We start from the raw sequence: 19,900 nt of genomic DNA on the forward strand, positions 1-19,900 counted from the left end.
AAAATAGCACTGCAGTTTCTAGAGTTATTGCTATTTTAGGAGACAGCAAGAGATGAGTGTCCTCAATAATTCTCAGGATAAGCCCTTTAAAGTAGTTATTTAAGACATAAGGTTTGGGAGGTTTCTATGGAGATGGCTCTTTTTGTGTAGGTGTATCAAAATAAGCATTTGCATCAAAGGAGGGCTCTGAAAAATGGTTGCTGCAAATTCTTTTTCAATCCATAGCTTGTCATATAGTATGATATAATATGCCTGGTCTAAATATTGAAGCCAAAAGGAGTAGCAGGATTTTACCACCTATGCAAATCAGATTGTGCAGATTGAATGCAATCCTATGAAATCCTGACTTTTAACATAAATACCTTCATTCTGCTTACATCCCAGATGTCAGTCCAAAACACAACTGCTGTTTGCTCCTCTCTACACTGATGTTAGGTCCTTTCTTCCCACCTTCCACATCTTCCCTTAGCGGGTACCATACAACACTCCAGCTTGCTCAGAACAGTGCTGCGTGGTGGGACATGTGGTCATGCCCTGTGCAAATGCTGTGACAATTTTGGTAAATTCTCTAAATCCTGCCTTACCTGGAAAGCTTCCCAGGGTCACTGGGGCTTTGTAACTGGGCCAGGCTTCTGATGCTGTCCCTCACCTCCACACCCACTTAGTGGACTGAGAGCATGGTCACCCCTCGGTAACACCTGCAGCCTGCAGCGTCTCAGGCCTGCAGAATCCGTTTCCCTGACACAAGCTCCAGTTATGAAAATGCAGGGTGGCTCCCTTGGTCAGATGTCTTGTCCTGCTGACGCATAGGTAGGATAACTGCAAAGGGAACTGCTAATGAGGGTACAGTGCCTGATGGCAACTACTGTGTCCATGTGCCCTCCAGCACCAGGCATGGGTGGGGATGGGGCTCTGAGAGACACCCTCTTCTCCCACTAGTGATGAGGTCAAATGTTGCTTTCTCCCTGTCTGTCACAGAGGTATCCTCTGCACGTTTTCCTGACTGCATCTTTGGCTTTTTTGCATTTTTTTCTCAAAGATTCTCTGCCCCTTTCCCCACTTTGGATCTCTCATCTCTGCAAAAATGTAACTCAAAATTGTCCTACACTTCTGAGCCCTCGCAGATGTCTTTCTTTGGGATGGTGTGACACAGACAGGAGCACACTTGGGACTGAGGTACCTACTGGTTAAGCTCCCTGAGTCCATTCAGAAACTTAAATATTTGAACAACTATCTTAACGAAGGGCAAGGGGCAACACCCTTCTGTTTTTCAGGAAAGAAAATGTTTTCAGGCTGCAGTGTTTTTCTAAACCCTGTTAACCATACTTCCTAGTGAAGTTAAGATAGCCTGCAGACTAAAGTTCAAGAAAGGGTATTTGCTGAACCGATGAATATATGAACATACCCTAAGGTATTGATTTGCTGTCATCAGCTACTGAAAACCAGAAAAGCATTTTACTTTAAAAAAACAGGGGTCTAATAACTTGCTATGTCTTTAGACCTCCTCCCTGAGTTAAACATTAACCACTGTAGTTAACAAATATTTATCAGCTAGCAGCAAGTTCACTTTGCTGATTCTCCAAATATTCAAATAGAACTGACAGCAATTTCAGCTCACGTGATTACTGACACCTACCAGATCAGATAGGTTCAACTTTCACTGTTCACTGCCACTACTCTAAGATTTACCCTTGACCCACATTTTTCAGCGGCTCAAATAGAAAAGAAATGGGATAGAGTATAGCAGAAATTCAAAACAGCGCTATGCACCTATAGTATAACGCATACATAATAAGACTTTGCAGCAGAAAAAAAAGGTGGAAAATCTATATATCAGGTCCAGCATACGAAGAGTTTAAAGCAAAGCTGTAAATATTTTACATATATATATAGATGCCATGGTAAATATACTCCAAAGAGTACTAAGGTAACCAGTTAATGAAATGTTCAATAGGAACATCTTGTACATTTTCCTGGAAGAACACTACATTGTCTGGAAGAACAATTTGAAGGAATGATTAATGCTATCACTGTCTTCTGTGAAGAACAATTGCAGGAGTCTAATTTATTCACCTGCAACTATACACAGCTGCGCAGATATTGCACGTGTCTTTCTGGATGACAAGATAGTAGCTGATGACAGAAAGCATCTCTGCAACCTTCTTTATTAATTATGGGTTTATGTAATTAAGGTAAATGATGTTAATTTTATAGATCATGTAATTACAGTACATTGTTAATCATACCATCTGGAGATCTATTGAATATGAAAAACATATGGTGACTTTGTTTTCCTGATCAACCAAATAATTTTAAACAATAGATAATGTTTATTCAACCTGTGATTTAGGGAGGGTGGGAATGTTGTTGGGGTCATTGAAGTTCCTGTTTTGCTGTGAAAATGAAACCGACTAGCTTTTCTATCATTATGTTAGTAAAGGAATCAATCCTGCAATAGATTGTAAAGCCCATCAACAGCTACTAGAGCTCAGTTGTACTGGGAATGGTACAAAAAAGTGAAAAAAGGAAAGACTTTTTCCTTGAAAACCTAAATGAATTTTCTGATACGCAACACAGCTAAGCAGAGCAGTTGCTATTTTCAGCAGCTCTTCATCCCTCTAGTATATAACATTAATTAATATTTATTTTAAAAGTAGTAATTTTATTTGGCAAGTCACAATGGCCTTTCCAATATTCCTTTAGCAAGAATAATTTCCAAGTTCAGATAATATCTGCTTCCCTACTGTTTGTGCTAATGGAGAATGCTCCTTCTGTCGTTTTGAGCTATGAAATTTAATTGCCCAGAGTGGCTGATACTTATTTTCAACAGCTGCTGAACAAACTCTTTAAAATGCTATAATTGCATATACAAGAATCCTTAATTTAATGTACGCCCTGTGGCATTAGAAATGTAAGTGTATGTGAGGGAGGTAAAAAGCTCACAGGCCTTCTGAAGCATGTTCATTTGTGGAGGGGCATCTTGTGCTTTATTCTTCTCTCACGTTATAGACAGAAGTCTCCATTTACTCAGACTTCTCCTCCTCTGCTTAGGTAGCAGTGAAAGGTGGTTCAAACTCCTGTCATGGACTGCTTTTTCAACGAACTTGTACACATAAATGCCACACCTCATCTTCAGTAGTCACTGTGTGGTGCTTGTTTGTGTGACAAAAACAATATACTTTCTCTCTGGAAATATTTTCATCTCATTATTTTTAGTTTAATATACAAACGAGCTTTTTCCTCTGAAAGTAAATGTGTGAGGGGTAAATAAATATAGACTTAGGTAAATATAGAATTAGAAAGATAGTCTTTATTACATACTGCTCCAGATAAAGAATTTTTGCTAAGCCAGAAACCAGACACTTCAATTCCTAGATCTTCCATTGCCACCTGCAAATGTATTTGTGTCTTTCACAACTGCTTCTGCTTAATCGAGAACTCTTATCCTACATGAAGGAAAAGATTGTTATATACCTGTGTCATAATTAAGAGAACTGAGAATTTGCAAAAGGCATCCTGTCAAAACTGGGAAGAGATCCATCAGCGCTGGTTTGCTTTGCAGTGGACTGAGGAGCGTGCACACATTCAGCTGGCTCAACTCCACGTGAAGATGGGGAAGGTATCTCCTCAAATAACAGTAACTGGGTTGCTTGCTGTCATGTAAGCATTCCTTCACAGAGGTCCTGGACTTTAATAAATTCATTAGCTTTGAGTGTTGCTAAATTATCTGAAGAAACACAGGAAGCATTTGTGCCAGCATCTGATATGTCAGCTCCTCTAAGCAACTATGATCTCAAGTGCTTCTACTCATACTGGGAACAAACACATTTCCACTATAATTTGGCATCTTCTCAGAGCGTCTTGTATTAATCTGCAGACATCCCTAGAAAGCTCTTTTCCTTAATTAGAAAAGGAAACAGCATTTCAGTGCCACTGAACATGCTTAGCTTATACTGACTTGTGGTAGAGAAGGTATTAGAAAGTGCTTTTTATCGTTTAAAACTGGACCAATTTTCATGCAATTCTTTCAGATTTTGGATGGGTTTCTAAGACTTTTGTTTTTTTTTTTCTTTAATTTTCCCTGCCTTCATTAACTGCTGCTTAAACATGATTATCCTTACCTCAAACTTGAAAGGTCAAGGTACATTTCAGGTGGATGTTACAGAATAAGGGTGGATGAGAACTGCAATATAGTTGAACCAAAATGCTATATATGATATAAAACTTCAAAGACTTTGTCAACTTGAAATTCAGGTATTGTTCCAGATCATATTTAGTAAACCACCTCTAGCAACAGAAGGGGCCAAGACAACCTCCACTTTAGCAGGAAATCTTCCAGGGAAAAGGGAATCTCCTTTCTTCTGTTGTGGAACCAGTAGCTCCATCTGTCTGCACTGACATAGGCAAATCTCTCTGAAAGTACAAATATATTGCTAATTCCTACAGTGTTACAAAAGCCAAACCCCTTGGCATTATTCATTGCCTGCATGATAGCTGAGGGAGTGAACAGGGGCAGAGGGAAGATGCAGCACAAGGTGCGCGTGAGTATCAGCAGTGCCCTAGCTGCGAGGGCAGCTCAGGTGCCATGGCCAGTAAATTGCTGCTGTCTTTAGCTCCAAGGAGACCAGATTTGTGCGGTGGCAGTAGCTGTCTTGTAGGATTTCCGCCTGCTCGCAGGCAGCTTGCTTTGAGCGGGTTCCCCTGCAGCCATCAGATGGCAGCAGCTTTCAGTTGTCACTCTGGCCTAGTTTGTATTCCAAACACTGGGCAAAAAGAGAGGTTAAAGACGGCGCAGCCTTTCAGATCCTAGCATAAATCCGGTTTTGCAATAAAACTAAGACCGTCGCATAAAAGATAAGTTGGAGTTATTCAAGTTGTATGGAGTGAGGCCGAGGTCTCCTCCAGGGGCTCATTCCAGGCTCTGAGTGCTGGGCAGCAGGTTTTGTTGTGTAACTGTGTCATCATCAGCTGAGTTTTGGTATTTTGTTTTCCAGAACTACTAGTGCAATAATAATGAGCCCAGTAGTAATCTTTGCAAAATCCCTTCTCATTGCGTACTATATTGAAGTAGAATGAAAACAAATTGGCAGCAGGCATCTCGAAAATTAGATATTAACTTTCAAAAGTGCATGATAGTTTGCCCTGTAATAGCTGGGAAGCAAGAACATTATGTTTCAGCACTGAACCTTTCTGTGGAATCAAAATATTCTCTCACTGTAGCCTGGTTCACATCTGCTGTGGGCCTTAATGTTGATAGCAATACTTGTGATTGCAGTAATAGAAATGTAGTCAGGGAAAAGAAAGGGGGAAAACCTCTTATTTGTATTCAGAACTCTAACTCTAACAATGCAGTTAATCCTGCTGCAATTACTGGGGATAAAAAGAAAGGAACAAATCTAAGAAAAGAAAATTAATGTGAAAAAAAAAACACACTCCTCTGCATTTAATTAATGTTAAAGATGTGAAATAAACCCACATAATCAAAGCAGTGAGCAACCGTGACAGAAAATTTGGATCAAAATTTGGATCTTGATAAAGACTAATTACAGGAATAACGTAGTTGACCACAGAGACAGCCAAAGGAAAAATATACTCCCTTTCACTACAAGGACGTTTAGAGCAAACCAGATTGCTAAGGCTGTTATTAAAGTGACCATGGGATACAGGTTAGAGGTAGCAGCGTTACTGGAAGGGAAGTTGCTTAATATCAGAGTTGCTGCTCTGCCCTGTGCCTGTGAGTTCACATATTTCACCAGGCAGTGCTGACAGGGCAGAGGTGCTCCGGCCTCTTTGCTTTCTCCTTCCCAATAGACCTGACAGAGGAGCATAAATCATTTCCCTGCAAGTGGAGAAGGTATGCCCACTCTCCCTGGTTTCAGCAAAGGGACACCTGTCCATTTTATCCCATACTTGCCATTTCCCCTTTTCCTTTGAGCATTTTGATAGGCTCTTCATTTCCTCTCTTTCACTGTTGCCTGATGTGAAACTTTATTGGCCATTTTCTGCTTGTGGCATTTGTGGCTTGAGCTCCTGTCTGTCAGCTTCTTAGGAACTTCAACATGAACTTTCTTTCCTGGATTTGCTCCTTCCTGTAACTTGCTGTCACATGAAGATCTGCCCATGCTACTTTCTGTAGTCTCTTATTACTCATTATATCCGCTTTTTTTTACTTTCATCTACTAGTGCCACCAGCCTTCCGGAATGGATTTCATTTCCCTTCAGTTACTTACACGTTGGATGTTGGAACCCGAAATTCTCACCCAGGCTCCCTTTGGCAGCTATTCACAGTAACAGACACTCACACTGTGACTCATGCAACTCATTTTAGATCTTTTCATCAGGATGAAATGCATTCTGGAAATGCCCATATATCTTACTGAAAATAATAGGGAGTTACACAAATAGGTCAGGTGAAGTTGTTGACACTGTAGCTGTGTAAAATGAGGTTAGATGAAAACCTGTGGTATGTTTCTTTGAAAGGCAGGATAGAAAAAAACTATAGCAAAAATTTATTACAGACTTCTTATAAGTAAATATTAAGTCAATTTCTTAGAATTATTAGAGAACCCAAATAAATTTTAGATAGTACCTGATTTTTATTACAAACATGCATGTATTGTTATTAGAATGTTAAATAAAGTTAAGAATGGTTCAGAAGCATCTGTTTTCCTTATGCATTGGTTTGTTTCATGCTGCCCATAAAATACATACTTCTAATCTTATGACTGATGAAAGTTGTGGTTTAGCAGCATCATCATGATATATTGTTGAAAGAAGACAAAAGAATTTGTGGATGTAGGAACTAAATCCATATATATTATGAAACTATCTCCAGTCCTGTGCTGTAGGATACTGAAATAAAGAGCTATCTAGAAACTACCTTAGGGTGTTCTTTTTTATATATATGAGTATTTTACAACACGTCTTTTTTGATTGTTGAATTACATTCTTTTATAATAAAACAGTTTTGGTTTTTAAGTTAGTCTCCTTGATCAGATATGTCATACCATTGGGTTATGTCATTGCCCCCTACAAGTCAGAGCATACAAAAATGCATTTTACATAACTTAATGATGTTTTACAGTTTCTAAAATTGCCTGGACTACAACACCATTTATTTAGTTACGTTGGTCATCTGAGTATTGGCTGGTTCTGTAAACACTAAGCTGCACAGTTAATATATTATAAATGTATCTTCCTGCCTTTCATAATGAACCACCACACTGTCACTGTGGGCTCTTCAGCCCTGCTCACTAGTGAGGCCAGTGCTGAGATCTTTCTACTTTACCCCAGTTCACTTGACTGAAAAGTTCATTGTGATCTCTCTGGCTCATCCCTTTGACTCAACTCCCTTTTATTTCTCTCACTGGCTTATGCTTCACTGGTGCATCTAATCAGTGCCTTGCCTTGAGGTCTCTGCAGAGTTCATCCCTTTCCTATATGACCATTCTTTTCTTCTGCTATTTTATCCCTGTTGCTGCACCAGTGATTCCATATCCAGTTTTCTCTTCATTAATTTTTCTGTCCTCCTTTTGCACTGTCTCCTAAGCAAATCACTTCACCTGGGATTCCTCTCCTAATGTGTCTTGCAGCTCCCTTCTCCTGCAAAATTGGTTCTCAATTCAAACTTACCAATATGGCTACAAAAGTAAAACAATTAAAAATTGCTTTCTAGAAGTGCAGGTTAGGGCATATCGTAAATTCACAATGTGGAACAAAATAAAATGAACAAAATATGAAATATGTCATGCATAATTTTGCCTTTGTTCCCATTCTATGTTTATTTTTCTGTAGCAATAAATATTCACATAACGTATTTTTAAAGCCTAACACAACTTATGTGTTACTAAAATATTGAAGATTAGCAGAGTTGTAGAGCTACAGTTTAGAAGCATTAATGCTGAGTATGGTACAGCATTTGGTACAGCACCATATGCACAAACCAGATGCTTTTGAAAGGTTTTATCTTTTTATCTTGAGTGCTCCTATGAACTCTGTTATTGTTGCATCCCCCAATTATATCTCATAATTTATAGTATGTTCATCTTCCTAATACCAATATGTGTTATTGGTCTTATTTAACAGATGGAGAACTAAAGAACAGGGAAACCAAGATCCAATAAACACTGACATCCAAGCAGAGCGCAGTTGAGATCTCTAGATTATTAAAAACAAACTCAAAGCCACATGCGATAGACTTTACTCATTATGAACCACGTTGCAAGTGACTGCACATTGCAATTCTCGGTCAGAAAAACTCAAAATAAGGATTACTTCTAGATTTACATCTCAGGATTTAATGCAGAGTATCTGAATAAAGGTAACAGAAACCCAAGAGCCACAATGCAACAATGGACACAGAATACTAAAATTTCACATTCTTGGAAGTGTGAAAAAACTCACAATACATTGCTCACAGTAATGAACAAACATACCTGTAAAAGGACAATGCTCTACAATTTTTTCTTCCTTAAACTAGGGATTGAGCAACAGAGGACAGGGGAAGTTAAAAAAAAAACAAACACAACAACAAAACGATACTTTGTAAAAATGGAATAAAGCTTTTCCCAAAAAGAAAAAAAAGTGGGGGGTGGTATTTCAAACATTTTGTCACTAAAGTCACTAAAGGCAGGGTTTATTGGTGATTAGAACTGTGGCAAATAAAGATGTTATTAAAAGTATCACAGGCCTATAGATGGTGTTTTTATTAAGCCTATAGATTTTGGTTTTTTTTTTCATTGTTAATCATCATAGGAAAGATTAAGGAGCTGCCTATATTGCAGATTTTCTTTATAGACAATAAACTCTAGGAGCATGTCAGTGTGAGCTGGTAAAAGAAGGGACTAATACCTAGCAATTTGATACCAAATTGATGGAAAGTGGCAAATGGTCAATCGGGTGTTAAAAAGGGCTCTTCCTTGTTCATGCAGATCAGTAAGTCTGACATGTTTATCAATCAGGAAGATTGCTAGAAATTATAACAAGAAATAATTAGTAGGCAGAAGGGTAAAGATGACTGGACAAGAATCAGAGCAGCTTCTGTAGAAGAAAACAAAACTATGGGAGTTCTCTGAAGGAACCAAGGTTTATTTAGATAATGTTGATTCAAAGTTATTAACTTGAATTTTCAAAAACAGATGAACAATTCAGTAATGAAACTGAATTGTCACAGAGTAGAAGGGTAAACCCTCTTCCAGATTGCTTGGTGAAAGATAGGAAATGAAGAGTAGGGTGAATTATAATTTTTCACAGCAAGGAATCATGAGGACTCCAGGGATATGGGTTCATAAATGCTGTGAAAAGGTGGTGAGCTGAGGGGTGATATTTTCTGTAGTGATAAAGAATTAATCAGGATAGTAAAAGCGTAAGCTGGATGAGAGGAGTGACAGAATAGTCTCATGGTATTGAGCAATGAAATAACAGATGAAATCAATGTCAATAAATGGAAAGTCATGCACTGAGGAAAAAATAACCTTCACTGTTCATATACAATAATGGACTCTAAATTAGCTGTTACCACTCCTGAAAGCAACCTTAAAGTGCCTGAAAACATCAGTACAATGTTTGGTTGTTGTGTCTTCTGCAACTAAAAAGTGACAATTAAAGTAGGAATTATTAAGGAAAGAATAAGGAATTAAAAAAATCAGATGGATGTGCAAATCCATTGTACGCCCTTATCTGAAGAAGTAATGTGGTTCTAGATAATACATTTCTAAAAGGCTGCAATGGAACTAGAGAGCACAGAGAAGGGGAACAATGATAAACTGTGCTATGGAACAACTTTTATACAAGCAGAGAGTAAATAGGCAAGACTGAAAAAGATGATTGAGGGAAAATCATAGAATAGTTAGGGTTGGAAAGGACCTTAAAATCATCCAGTTCCAGATGAAGCCTGTAAAAATAAAAAATAAAAAAAAAATGTTTGGAAAAAAAGAGCAAAAAAGCAATTATTCACTGTTTCTTACAGCATAAGAATTAAGAAGGCAACCAATGCATTTATTAGGTACCAGACTTGAAACAAACAAAAATAATCACATTGGAGAAGAGTTCATCTTCATTTATTAAATTGTGCCTACATCTCCTGGCTCAGGAAGTGCCAAGGGTTCTGGACTGCAGAAGCTAGGATGCTATATCATAAAAAAGGATTGTTTGACTTCGTCTATTTCCTATACTCTTCCCTTAACAATCTATTAGACTACATAGAATCATAGAATCGTTAGGATTGGAAAGGACCTTAAGATCATCTAGTTCCAACCCCCCTGACGTGGGCAGGGACACCTTACGCTAAATCATATCACCCAAGGCCTCGTCCAACCAAAACAGAGACTCAAGTCCAGGGAACTTAGCTGTTCTCAGAAGCTGCAGTGTGCCAATTGTCCACAGGGCTAAAAAAACATGCCCTGTCTTTTTTTATTCACTGTTAGAGGCATAGCCTTTGGCCCCAGTAGGGCATTTATTGACTTCTAACATTGACCTCCTTTTCTTTGCCTTACAAAGTTCCTTTAAACATCCTGGGGCTAGTTAGATCCCTTATATCTCTTAAATCCATTGACTATTCAACCGCATCATGCATAAGTGCTTTGTTCAAAGTGCGAGATTATTTTCCCTTCTGCAGACATATGTATTTTTAAATAAAGATTAGTTATATCTCTAACTGGAATCAGGTGATTTCACACATTCTTAATAGTTCTGAAAAAACAGGACAAGACATAAAGATTTCACATTTAACTATGTGCTTATTTGAAGTGCATTTATTTTCTGAAAAGATTGTGAAGATGCTGTTGATGCAAATTATTTTGTCAATACCTGTTCATATGCTTTCAGAGAGCAATGAGGAAGATATAGAGCAATGATAAATGAAACAATTATCAAAAGTGAGACTATCATTGTGAATATTTAGATGATTGTGTAGCAATATATGACTGAATTAATTCTGAGAGCGGTCATCTAAGTGCGTGTTGAACTGAGCAAGAACATTCCCTTTAAAAAATTGTTAAAAGGCTTTAACTGTAACATAAATAACAATGTGGTATAAAGTGTTTGGATATGCTTTTAATAGGAGATAAGAAAGGAATTGGAAGAATTTTGTTTAAGGACAAGAAGTATTATTCTCAGACCCTAATGTTATATATACATGTGATTAGAGCTGCATTGTTAAAATAACATGAAGAGTTTTGGTAAGTCTACATTGTGCTATTGCTGTTACAAAAATTGTAGCCATTGCACCAGGTAAATCTAGGAATTTGACCTTGACACATAAAACAATTCTGATCCATTAATCTGATTAATACTAGTGACTAGTCTCCAGCTATGTACCTTGTGGCAGCTGTCACTCCCTGCGTAGGTCATTTCAATTGCTTTGGTTGACAAAACCACAGACACCTCAGCGACAGTGCATCATTACTGTTATAAACTCCAGTTGGAAACTGCATAGACAAGTGCTCACTAGCTCCCCTCCACTTATCTTGAAAACCAGAGAAAATATGTTCATGGCATATTCCCTAAAAGAACCCTTAAAGGCTTGTCTATACCAAGCTCTATCTGAAACCAGAAACAGTGTGAGAACAGTGGGAGAGTTGAGAGGAAAGTGGCAGTGATGACTAGGTTACTGACTAAAATACTTTGTCATAAGAGTTGAAGCACCTGATGATGCTTACTCTGGAAAAATTGTTAGGAAATTGTCATCTTCAAGTATATAAAAAACCTGCTATAGAAAATCAAGGAGTAAACTGGGAAATAAATATTGCCAAGTCTGCCATGTTTATGACAAAAAATAATTGGCTTGAGTTGAAGCAATGTTTTGGATATTAGGAACAGTTAAATGGTGTAGTAGATTTCTCAGGGAAGTTATGGGAAGTCCATCACTGGAGACTTTTAGGAACAGACTAGAAAAATACATGTCTCGAATTATTTGGACAGAGATGATTCTGCCTTTGGGCTCAGAGAGGAGCTGGATGACTTCTTGAGGTCCTTTCTGGGCTTATTTTCCATGATTTTATGACTAGGGCAGTCTGCCCAGACTGATGCATTTGGGTGCAAGATCTTTCTAACATGACTGTTCTGCATTTCAGGGCTGAAATATTCCTTTCACTGAATTAATGAACCCACTTAGTGTTAGCTTAGGGTCCCTCTACCAGACTCCAATGTGGCCTGCAGATCTGCTGTTTTGAATCAAATAGCCACCCTAGGCATTCAAAATATACACTTTGAAAAGCAGTCCAGGCACAGCATCTATTGAGATCACCTTTGTGCTCAGGGGTCAGCTAGGGAGACGGCTCCGTTAACTGCTGTCAAACACCATCTGTGAGGGAGTCACACAAAGTGGCACTTCTCCGTTCCAGGCATCACACATTCTTTCCATGGTCCAGGGCATGTGATTCTTTGGTTTGGTTTTCAAGAGCCAACATTGCAGGGGGTGCAGGCAGCTGCTATAATCTCTCCTCAGACTCTCTTTTTAGCTCCTTCTTTTAGGGCCTGTGTTTTAGGGGTTGTACACCTATGTGTTGAGTGCTGGTGACACATGGTGCTCTGCTTGCAGACCACAATCTGCTGTTCTCTGTTATAGGGGTCAGCTTTCCAACCTCACCAGTTTTCCTGTGATAAGCAGCTAGCATTGCTGTGCTATTTCTGGTATACAGGGGATTCCTAGGGAATACTGCAGATACTGTGGCCATATTGTCTAGTGTCAGCTGAAGTGTGTGAGAGGTTGCCAGGGAAAGAAAATTGGATCATATTAAACCTAGTAGGTATCTCAGCCATTCTTCATTTGGCATAATTGCAGAAAGTGATTGATCTCTGTTAGAGAAAAGACAGCCAAAACACAGGCTACATGTACAGCTAGTTTCAAGCAAAGCCATGGGTGCAGGGGTTGCCTGAGGTTCTCAAACCATAAGGCTGGGGAGTAGAATGGGCTGCAGGGCTCCCTCTTTCTCAAATTCCCACTACAAAAGCATCCTTTGACTTCATAATGCACACCAGCTCTGGATAGCAATAGTCATCTGTGATACGTAGTGGCTGGACTCTAAGTGTCCCTCTGGCTCTCAAACTACATACTTGCGAGCTGCAGTTTCTATGCCCAGGGTAGGTGGAGCAGCCAGCAGGGTGGATGTCCTTGCCCAAGGACAGTTAGACTTTTTAAATCCCCAATGTTAGAAGCCAGTGAAGTCTTGTGCTACAGCAAAGATCACATTTTCTTGAAATCCAGAAGCAGAGCTAGTGCTCTGCAGTACATGGACCTGAACAAGAATTTAGAAGAAATATACTTGATTTGTGTTATTATGATAACTTTTCTAACTTGTCCCAAGAGAAATTGTGGGCAAGAGAGAAATTCAGCATCAGGATTTCAAAGCACTATGTGATGCAGAATCTAGAGGACTATTCCTGTAAGGAGAGGTTGTAAGAGTAATGCTGGTGTTCATCTGATAATACAAGGGATTTTTAATCATTAGATATTTTGACTCTCTTAAGAAAACAAGAAGACCCAAGAGTGAGTCTCATAAGCCTTTCAACAGAGACGGAATAGTGTGCTAGTGAAAAAACATTCAGGTGTTATGATGAATTTCACAAGGTGAAGCTTTTGTCTTCTGTCTGTAGTTCATTTTCAGGTCCTGAATTGTGACTTTTACAGGGACTGGCTGGTCTTAACTGTTAAAGGGACTAAAAGTGACACATGAGCTTCTTCCTACTGGAATTGAATTAACCTGAGTGCAGCATTTTAAGATCACATGTTCTCATTCTGGTTCTCAAGTTATTTTTGTTTTCAAAACAAGCTCCCTAAGTAAATTGACAAATGCCAATTCAGGTTTTCATGGTATAGCATCTGCTGCTACTTTCTCTGATTAACAGTTTCCAATGTTTCTTACAGATCCTGATACACATGCATGTATGAACACAAACATAAACCTGTGTATGTGTCTGTGTGAAATTGTTGAGAAAAATGCAAAATGACATGAAATCTGAAAAGTGGAAACAGATTAAGATGCTCTTAAAATGTGCTTTGTACTGACAGAATTATGGAATCATAGAATAATTAGTGTTGGAAAGGACCTTAAGATCAGAAGTTTTCACTTTGTGAGAGTACTATGGTTAAAAGCACACTTTTTGGTAAAAAATCAGGAGTATTAATTTGTCACTGTACAATAACTTCAACCTTGAACACTCCTCAAAGAGAAATAAAAAGACCATCATAATGCAAATCTCAGCTCAGAGTACTGGGGATGGAAGGACACATAGGCTGCATTCTCCTCGGAACAGGGGATGGGCGCACTGCTGTTTCCCTACTTCTCCTTGGTTATTATGGTCTAAAAGGAAGCTGTAACACTTTTCCACCATGTTTTTCTGGGATGATAGAGTTCTGTGAGTGGCCACTGACTGTTGCTGAACAGTCCCCCGGTCATCCACCCCATTAGCAGATAGAAGGAGAAGGACTTCAAACTGCTGCTACTCCTTGGCCAGGGCACAGTCTGACACTTATAATGGTCTTGCCAAAGTTGTCAGATGTGATTTAAATGAGATTTGAACTCATATTTAGTTTCTGCCTTCAGTTACTAAACCACTTTGCTCCAAAATATATCACTTCACTCCTGGATGCTGTTTTTCTAGGATGCTCAGCTGGCCTATCTTAATGATGATGAGATGGACTGACTGTAACCTCTTGCTGGTATCAACCAGATATCAAGTCTGTATATCAGTGCACTTTCCTAAAGGGCTGCAGCGATCTCTAGAAGGACTTTGTATATTTGGTTCTGGCTTTTGCTAATACGTTGGTCACGGTGAAATGTCCTCACTCTTCAAGTATTATTTTTCTTTGAGGTTTTAATAAGATCTTTATACTGCCTTCTATTAGCAGATTATCCTCACAGAGTAGCTTCTATTTAATACATTTGCAAAACTGATGATCTTTTGATCTCTGATGAAAACAAGCATAATTTCTTTTATCTTTTAAAGCTCATCTACTGCATCAGAGGGTCACCTGACATGTTCAATTCCCTTTATTTTACTGTGATCTTTATTGCAAGATACACATTGTTTTGTGTATAGACAAACAGGCTGACTAGCCTTATATCTGAGCAGCTACACCGCTGACAAGTACAGTTGATAAACACAGAAGCATTTTGCTCAGTCTTGTATTTAGACAATATAGTGGTCACAACAGACAACACCTACCCAGAATGTCAACAAGCTCCAAGTCCATGTGATCAGTTTTTGGGTTTGTCTTTGGTCAGAATTTGATTTAAGAGAAAACAAAAGCGCAGGCTAAACTCCCCCCGGTTTAAACTGGTGTAGCTCCATTGGTTTACATCAGCTGAGAACGTAGTCTTGTGTTTGTTCACTGGAAGCTAGCTCAAATATCTTATCCAGGCTAAGTGTTGTTAAAATGATTGCATCTATTCTGATCTGAACAGCTGAAGGTGTCGCTTTTGGCTACAGAAGGTTTTGTCTAAATAATATGAGGCAGTGTCTCTCCCAGAGGTCCCAGTTCACACCTGGGGGTGCTGCGGGATGGCTGTAACTTGTTCATTACTGTATTAGCGATGGGTCTAAACCTTGGGATGACTGCAGTACAATCTAGGAAGCTCTGTTTCCATTGTTTGAATGCTGAACAAAACTGGAGTAACTTTCATTTCATTACCCTGCTACTAAGTGTGAATCTATTCCACCTGAAAAATAGTTCCTGTAGCATAATTAAAGAGTGCACATTAAAAAGAAGGCCAAACTTTGCCTGATGTTAAGCCTGCCTGCCTATATTCATTGGATCTGAATATCGGGAAATAGAAAAACTCCTTAAAACCTACAGTATTAAAGAGTTTCATATGGAAACAAAAGACAAGGGAGAGAATTTGCCTGAAACAGGTTTTAAAATAAAAAGAAATTTTTATTTATTTTCATAATGTTTTCAGTTTTGCCAGGCAAGGATTAATACAATTCCTGTATATTACATGTACTAACTGTAACAGGCTTGGAAGTGAGCTTGGGTGCAGTAATAGTCAGAGAAGTTCCTGAATATCGCCTGTGGCACTAATCTCCAATGCCACTTACTAGTGTTATGAAATCTGTTTGGTGGTTGGAATCAGCATTTTCCCTGAACATCAAAATTTTCTTACACAGAGACAGAACTGAGTTACATATGAGAAAGTTTTTCTGCCGCTTTACAACCAGATGTCTTTGCGCTTTCTGGCTGGACACAGGGTTCTTCCAAAGTGGATCTTTCTTTTGTTGGAGTACCTGGGTGGAGAGCAAGGTAGAGGAAAGGTGACAGCATGGTTGAGGGGCAGCCATCCTAGTTCCAGGGGGAGCAGCCAAAGGCTCTCTTTAGGTTCTAGACTCTGTAGGAAAACTTGCAATGGGTTTCCACACCACAAAGGCTAGAATATCTCTAAATAGATTTAATTGGTTATTGTTACATTTAGATGATCAGCCTACAATCCCTTCTGGACAATCAACGAATAAAGGTCTTGCCAAATATATTACCAGTACCTGTCATAATACAAAACACTTTGAATGTAACTTCTTACTAATTTAAAACAATTTTCATCAGCAGAAGAGCTGACATTAGATATAATTTCATGTTCTGTTGTTTTGCTGAAGACTTCTTGCACATCCTTCATAAGGTGGAGGCAGCCTTTAAAACACTTTTGGTGGATATCCATGTGATCTTCATCCAGAGAGAAAATCAGGTTAATGATAATTTGTTCACTGGAATCTATGAATGACTTTGTAAATGGATTGTTGCTTGGCTCTGCTTTTATTGCTGCTTTTTATTAATAAGAAAATAAAAGGTTGTAAAGAAAAGGTAAAACTTTGCATTTTTAAAGACTGTCTATGTTAGGTCAGATTAAAGGCTTCTTTGTCTTTGGCATAGTAGAAAGTAAAAGACCAAAATGAAAGCTTTTATGCTAAAATTGGAGGAAAATAAACATCTCTGATACCCCAGGTTGCACAAGCCCCTTAATATTATTGGTTGTTTTGTGAGAGCACTACACTTAGTATAGGATAGTAAATTGGTAAATGGTTTACTAACTATATTCCAATTTACTTTCATCATGTAAATTTTTTCCAAGTGGCTCTACTCCACTGGGTACCCCTGCTTTAGCTTATTTGTCTATTACGTAACTCATGGACTCCTGCCAGCCCACTGGAACCAGTCATGTTTGCTAATGCTGGGCTTTTGGTTGTTTACAACCCCTTTAGCTTTGTTTTGTTTGGAAATTCAGCATGAACTGACCTCCTATTCTCAATCAGCAAAGGAAACAGGAACAAATTTGACACTTCCCTTAAGAAAAAAAAACACCAAAACACAAGAAAACCAAAACCCAACTGCTAGATACTATTTTGTTATGTAATATGTTACAATTATATATATATGAACCTCAAAATTTGGCATTTCTATTAGTTATTACTTTATAGTGTGTATAGTCTCATTCATCACATTAGGACCATGCTGGAGTATAAGCAGTGTTATAAAAGCTCAGTCTTATTGCTTGCTGCCAAAAGTTACAGAAGCACGATTGAATACTGAAAAGATAACCCCTCTAAGACTCTAGCATTCTACTTGCTGTATTGTTTAAGTCACACACATAGGAAAAACAATTCAGACTCTCAATGGGTATGTGGTTACTCTGCAGCAGAGCAAATGCAGAGAAACCTGCGTTGACAGAGACGTGTCTGAAAAAGGATCTGCCCTTACAGAAGGTGTTTTAGCACAGGTATGTTGTTTCATCGGTACATGTTACATGTTTCCAAACTATACTGTTTTACATTGCAGAACGTCAGCAACTATATTAAATTTTATATAAACATCATAAACTACAGACCTTCCCCGGATAATTTTCAGTCCATAATAGTAAATGCAGTAGGAAAAAAACCTTAATTCTCCCATCTGAGCAAGTTCTTTGAGAGATTTTTGTATTCCAAGATGTCTTTTCCATCCAAATTGCCATTTGCTTTTCTCTCTTTCCTTTTATCTGCAAATCACTGTCCTTGCTATCCTCATACCATGCATGGGACACAATATTCATCTTGCCCCTCTCTGCCACAGTTGCTGCTGCCTGTATTTCTCATTCCTAATTGTTCTTGATAGCAGCACCTTCATTTCTTGCCTTGCTTCTGCCTGGCAACAGACCCTCACCTTTACCACTGTTGATCTAATTACTTCTTCTAGATTGGCATGGTGCGGAAATATTCATGTCTTTAGCAGGCTCAATTAACAGCACCCCTCATAGAGCAGTGTTACTGCTGAAGGGGAGAACAATTAGCAGTTTATATAAATGGACAACTTCTGAGTGATTAAAGTGATCTGTAAAACTGTCACACTAAGTGAATGCTCTAAAAGGCCTTTGTTCCTCAAAAAAACCCAAAGTCACAAAGGAAAGTACTGTAGTTAGCAAAACTGATATTGAAATTCAAGAACCAGGCAGATTTCCTATGCTGTAGTGACTATGCATTGCTTAATTCTTCTCTTTTGGCTAAGCTCTTATTTATAAAATCAAAGGATTAGAATGCCCTTTTCACAATGACTTGGAGGTGGACAATTCAGAGGAAATCCCCAAATGAAACAATGAATCAGTGATGACTCAGTGAGGACTTGTCCCCTGAAGTCAGCCTTAGACCAGTGCTGGGCAGAAGTCAGTGCTGCTGGTTTGTGTGGTAAAAGCCAAGCTGCAGACCCAAATATTTCAAGCAATTAGAGAAGCCAAAACAATTTTTTGTAAGAACAAGGGATTTACTATGATCCAGCCATATTTTGTCACTGTCATGCTTTAATGTTTTTCCAGGATTTTCAATTCAATAAATCATAGTTTTTTGTAAAAGACAAAATTTTTAAATGGTGGTTTTTAAATGGTGGTTTCATCTAAACTGGATGCAAGCAGCTGAAAAGTGTGGTGAGAGTTGGTTGCTGACCTAGATATGTAGTGCTCTCATTTGGGCTCTGGTTCCACTGACTATAAGGAGACATCCATGGGTGAAACAGCAGCAATCCAGTACATTAGAGAGGATCTGCATATAGAGACTATAACAGCAAAATACATCAGTCCCTGTGACGGGAATCACATTGAGGAAATGAGGCATTTGTATGGAGAAAATAGGTCACTGCAGTGTGTTTTGATCAAAAATCTCATAGTTTGTACAACAAAGTCTGCACAGTTTCCAGTAAGTAAGAAAAGGAAGTCCTTCTTCCTCCATTAACCTAGAAAACCCAGTGTGGTATTCGCAGCATGAAACTGTCCCTAGGAAGAAAACTCATTGTTCAGAAGAAATATATGTGCTTATTTCTTGTGAGCCAGATTCATCACAGATCGTTTAATGTCTGCTTCAGGGGTGCAAGAGACAGAATTTTCTAGTATCTTGTCCCTGAAATAATTAGATATTTTGCATCTGGCGTTCTGTGATAGGAAAGCAGTCATATATATGGTATGTGAAGAAGTCATATTCAGACCAGTGGGCAGATAATTAAACAGCATCAATAATCTATGTCCTGTCTTTTATCTCCTCTCCCGATTGGAGAAATATTTTGAATGCACATGTGCATAGCCAAGAAGAAATTTAAGCCAGAAACTCGGGTGCGCTCTACCCTTAGTTAAAATACCTAAAGTTGTGTATGAAGTTTTGGCCAGATCTTGCAAAACCTTTACCACACTGCTAAACCATGGGACTTTCATGCACCAGGTTATATTTTCTGCAGTTGCTACTAGCTCAGACAAAGCTGGAATGAGAGAGCAGAAGTTATGAGATATCAGTAAATGTCAATGTTAATGTTACCCAGTGAGCCAGCTACTTCTGGCCTGATCCAGTGCTTGTTCAAACAGTCAGCTGATCTATACTATTGCCATGTACTTGTGGTAGGAACAGACTGATCTTTTGAGGAAGAGATAGCTGGAATAGGCAATCCTGGTATGCCTTG

The 19,900-nt window shown here is 38.6% G+C and overlaps 1 long non-coding RNA gene across 4 annotated transcripts in view; it reads left to right on the top strand.

Moving 5' to 3' along the window:
- LOC134171722 (uncharacterized) overlaps nt 1-19,900 on the top strand; it is a 48,634-nt gene that overhangs the window by 14,661 nt on the left and 14,073 nt on the right. For 2 of the 4 annotated variants that reach the window (XR_009967712.1, XR_009967715.1), the window contains one exon: nt 8,086-8,443. The exons of 1 other annotated variant lie outside the window; for it this stretch is intronic. This is a non-coding gene — a long non-coding RNA (uncharacterized LOC134171722). Of the gene's footprint in view, nt 1-6,183; nt 8,444-19,900 lie in introns of those variants that run through there. One more of the 4 variants, XR_009967714.1, reaches the window with a different exon arrangement.

The sequence above is a fragment of the Pezoporus occidentalis genome, unplaced genomic scaffold, assembly GCF_034315485.1.
Source record: "Pezoporus occidentalis ecotype Australia unplaced genomic scaffold, CSIRO_AGI_Poc_V1 ctg42, whole genome shotgun sequence".
In the NCBI taxonomy this organism is placed as follows: Eukaryota; Metazoa; Chordata; class Aves; order Psittaciformes; family Psittacidae; genus Pezoporus; species Pezoporus occidentalis.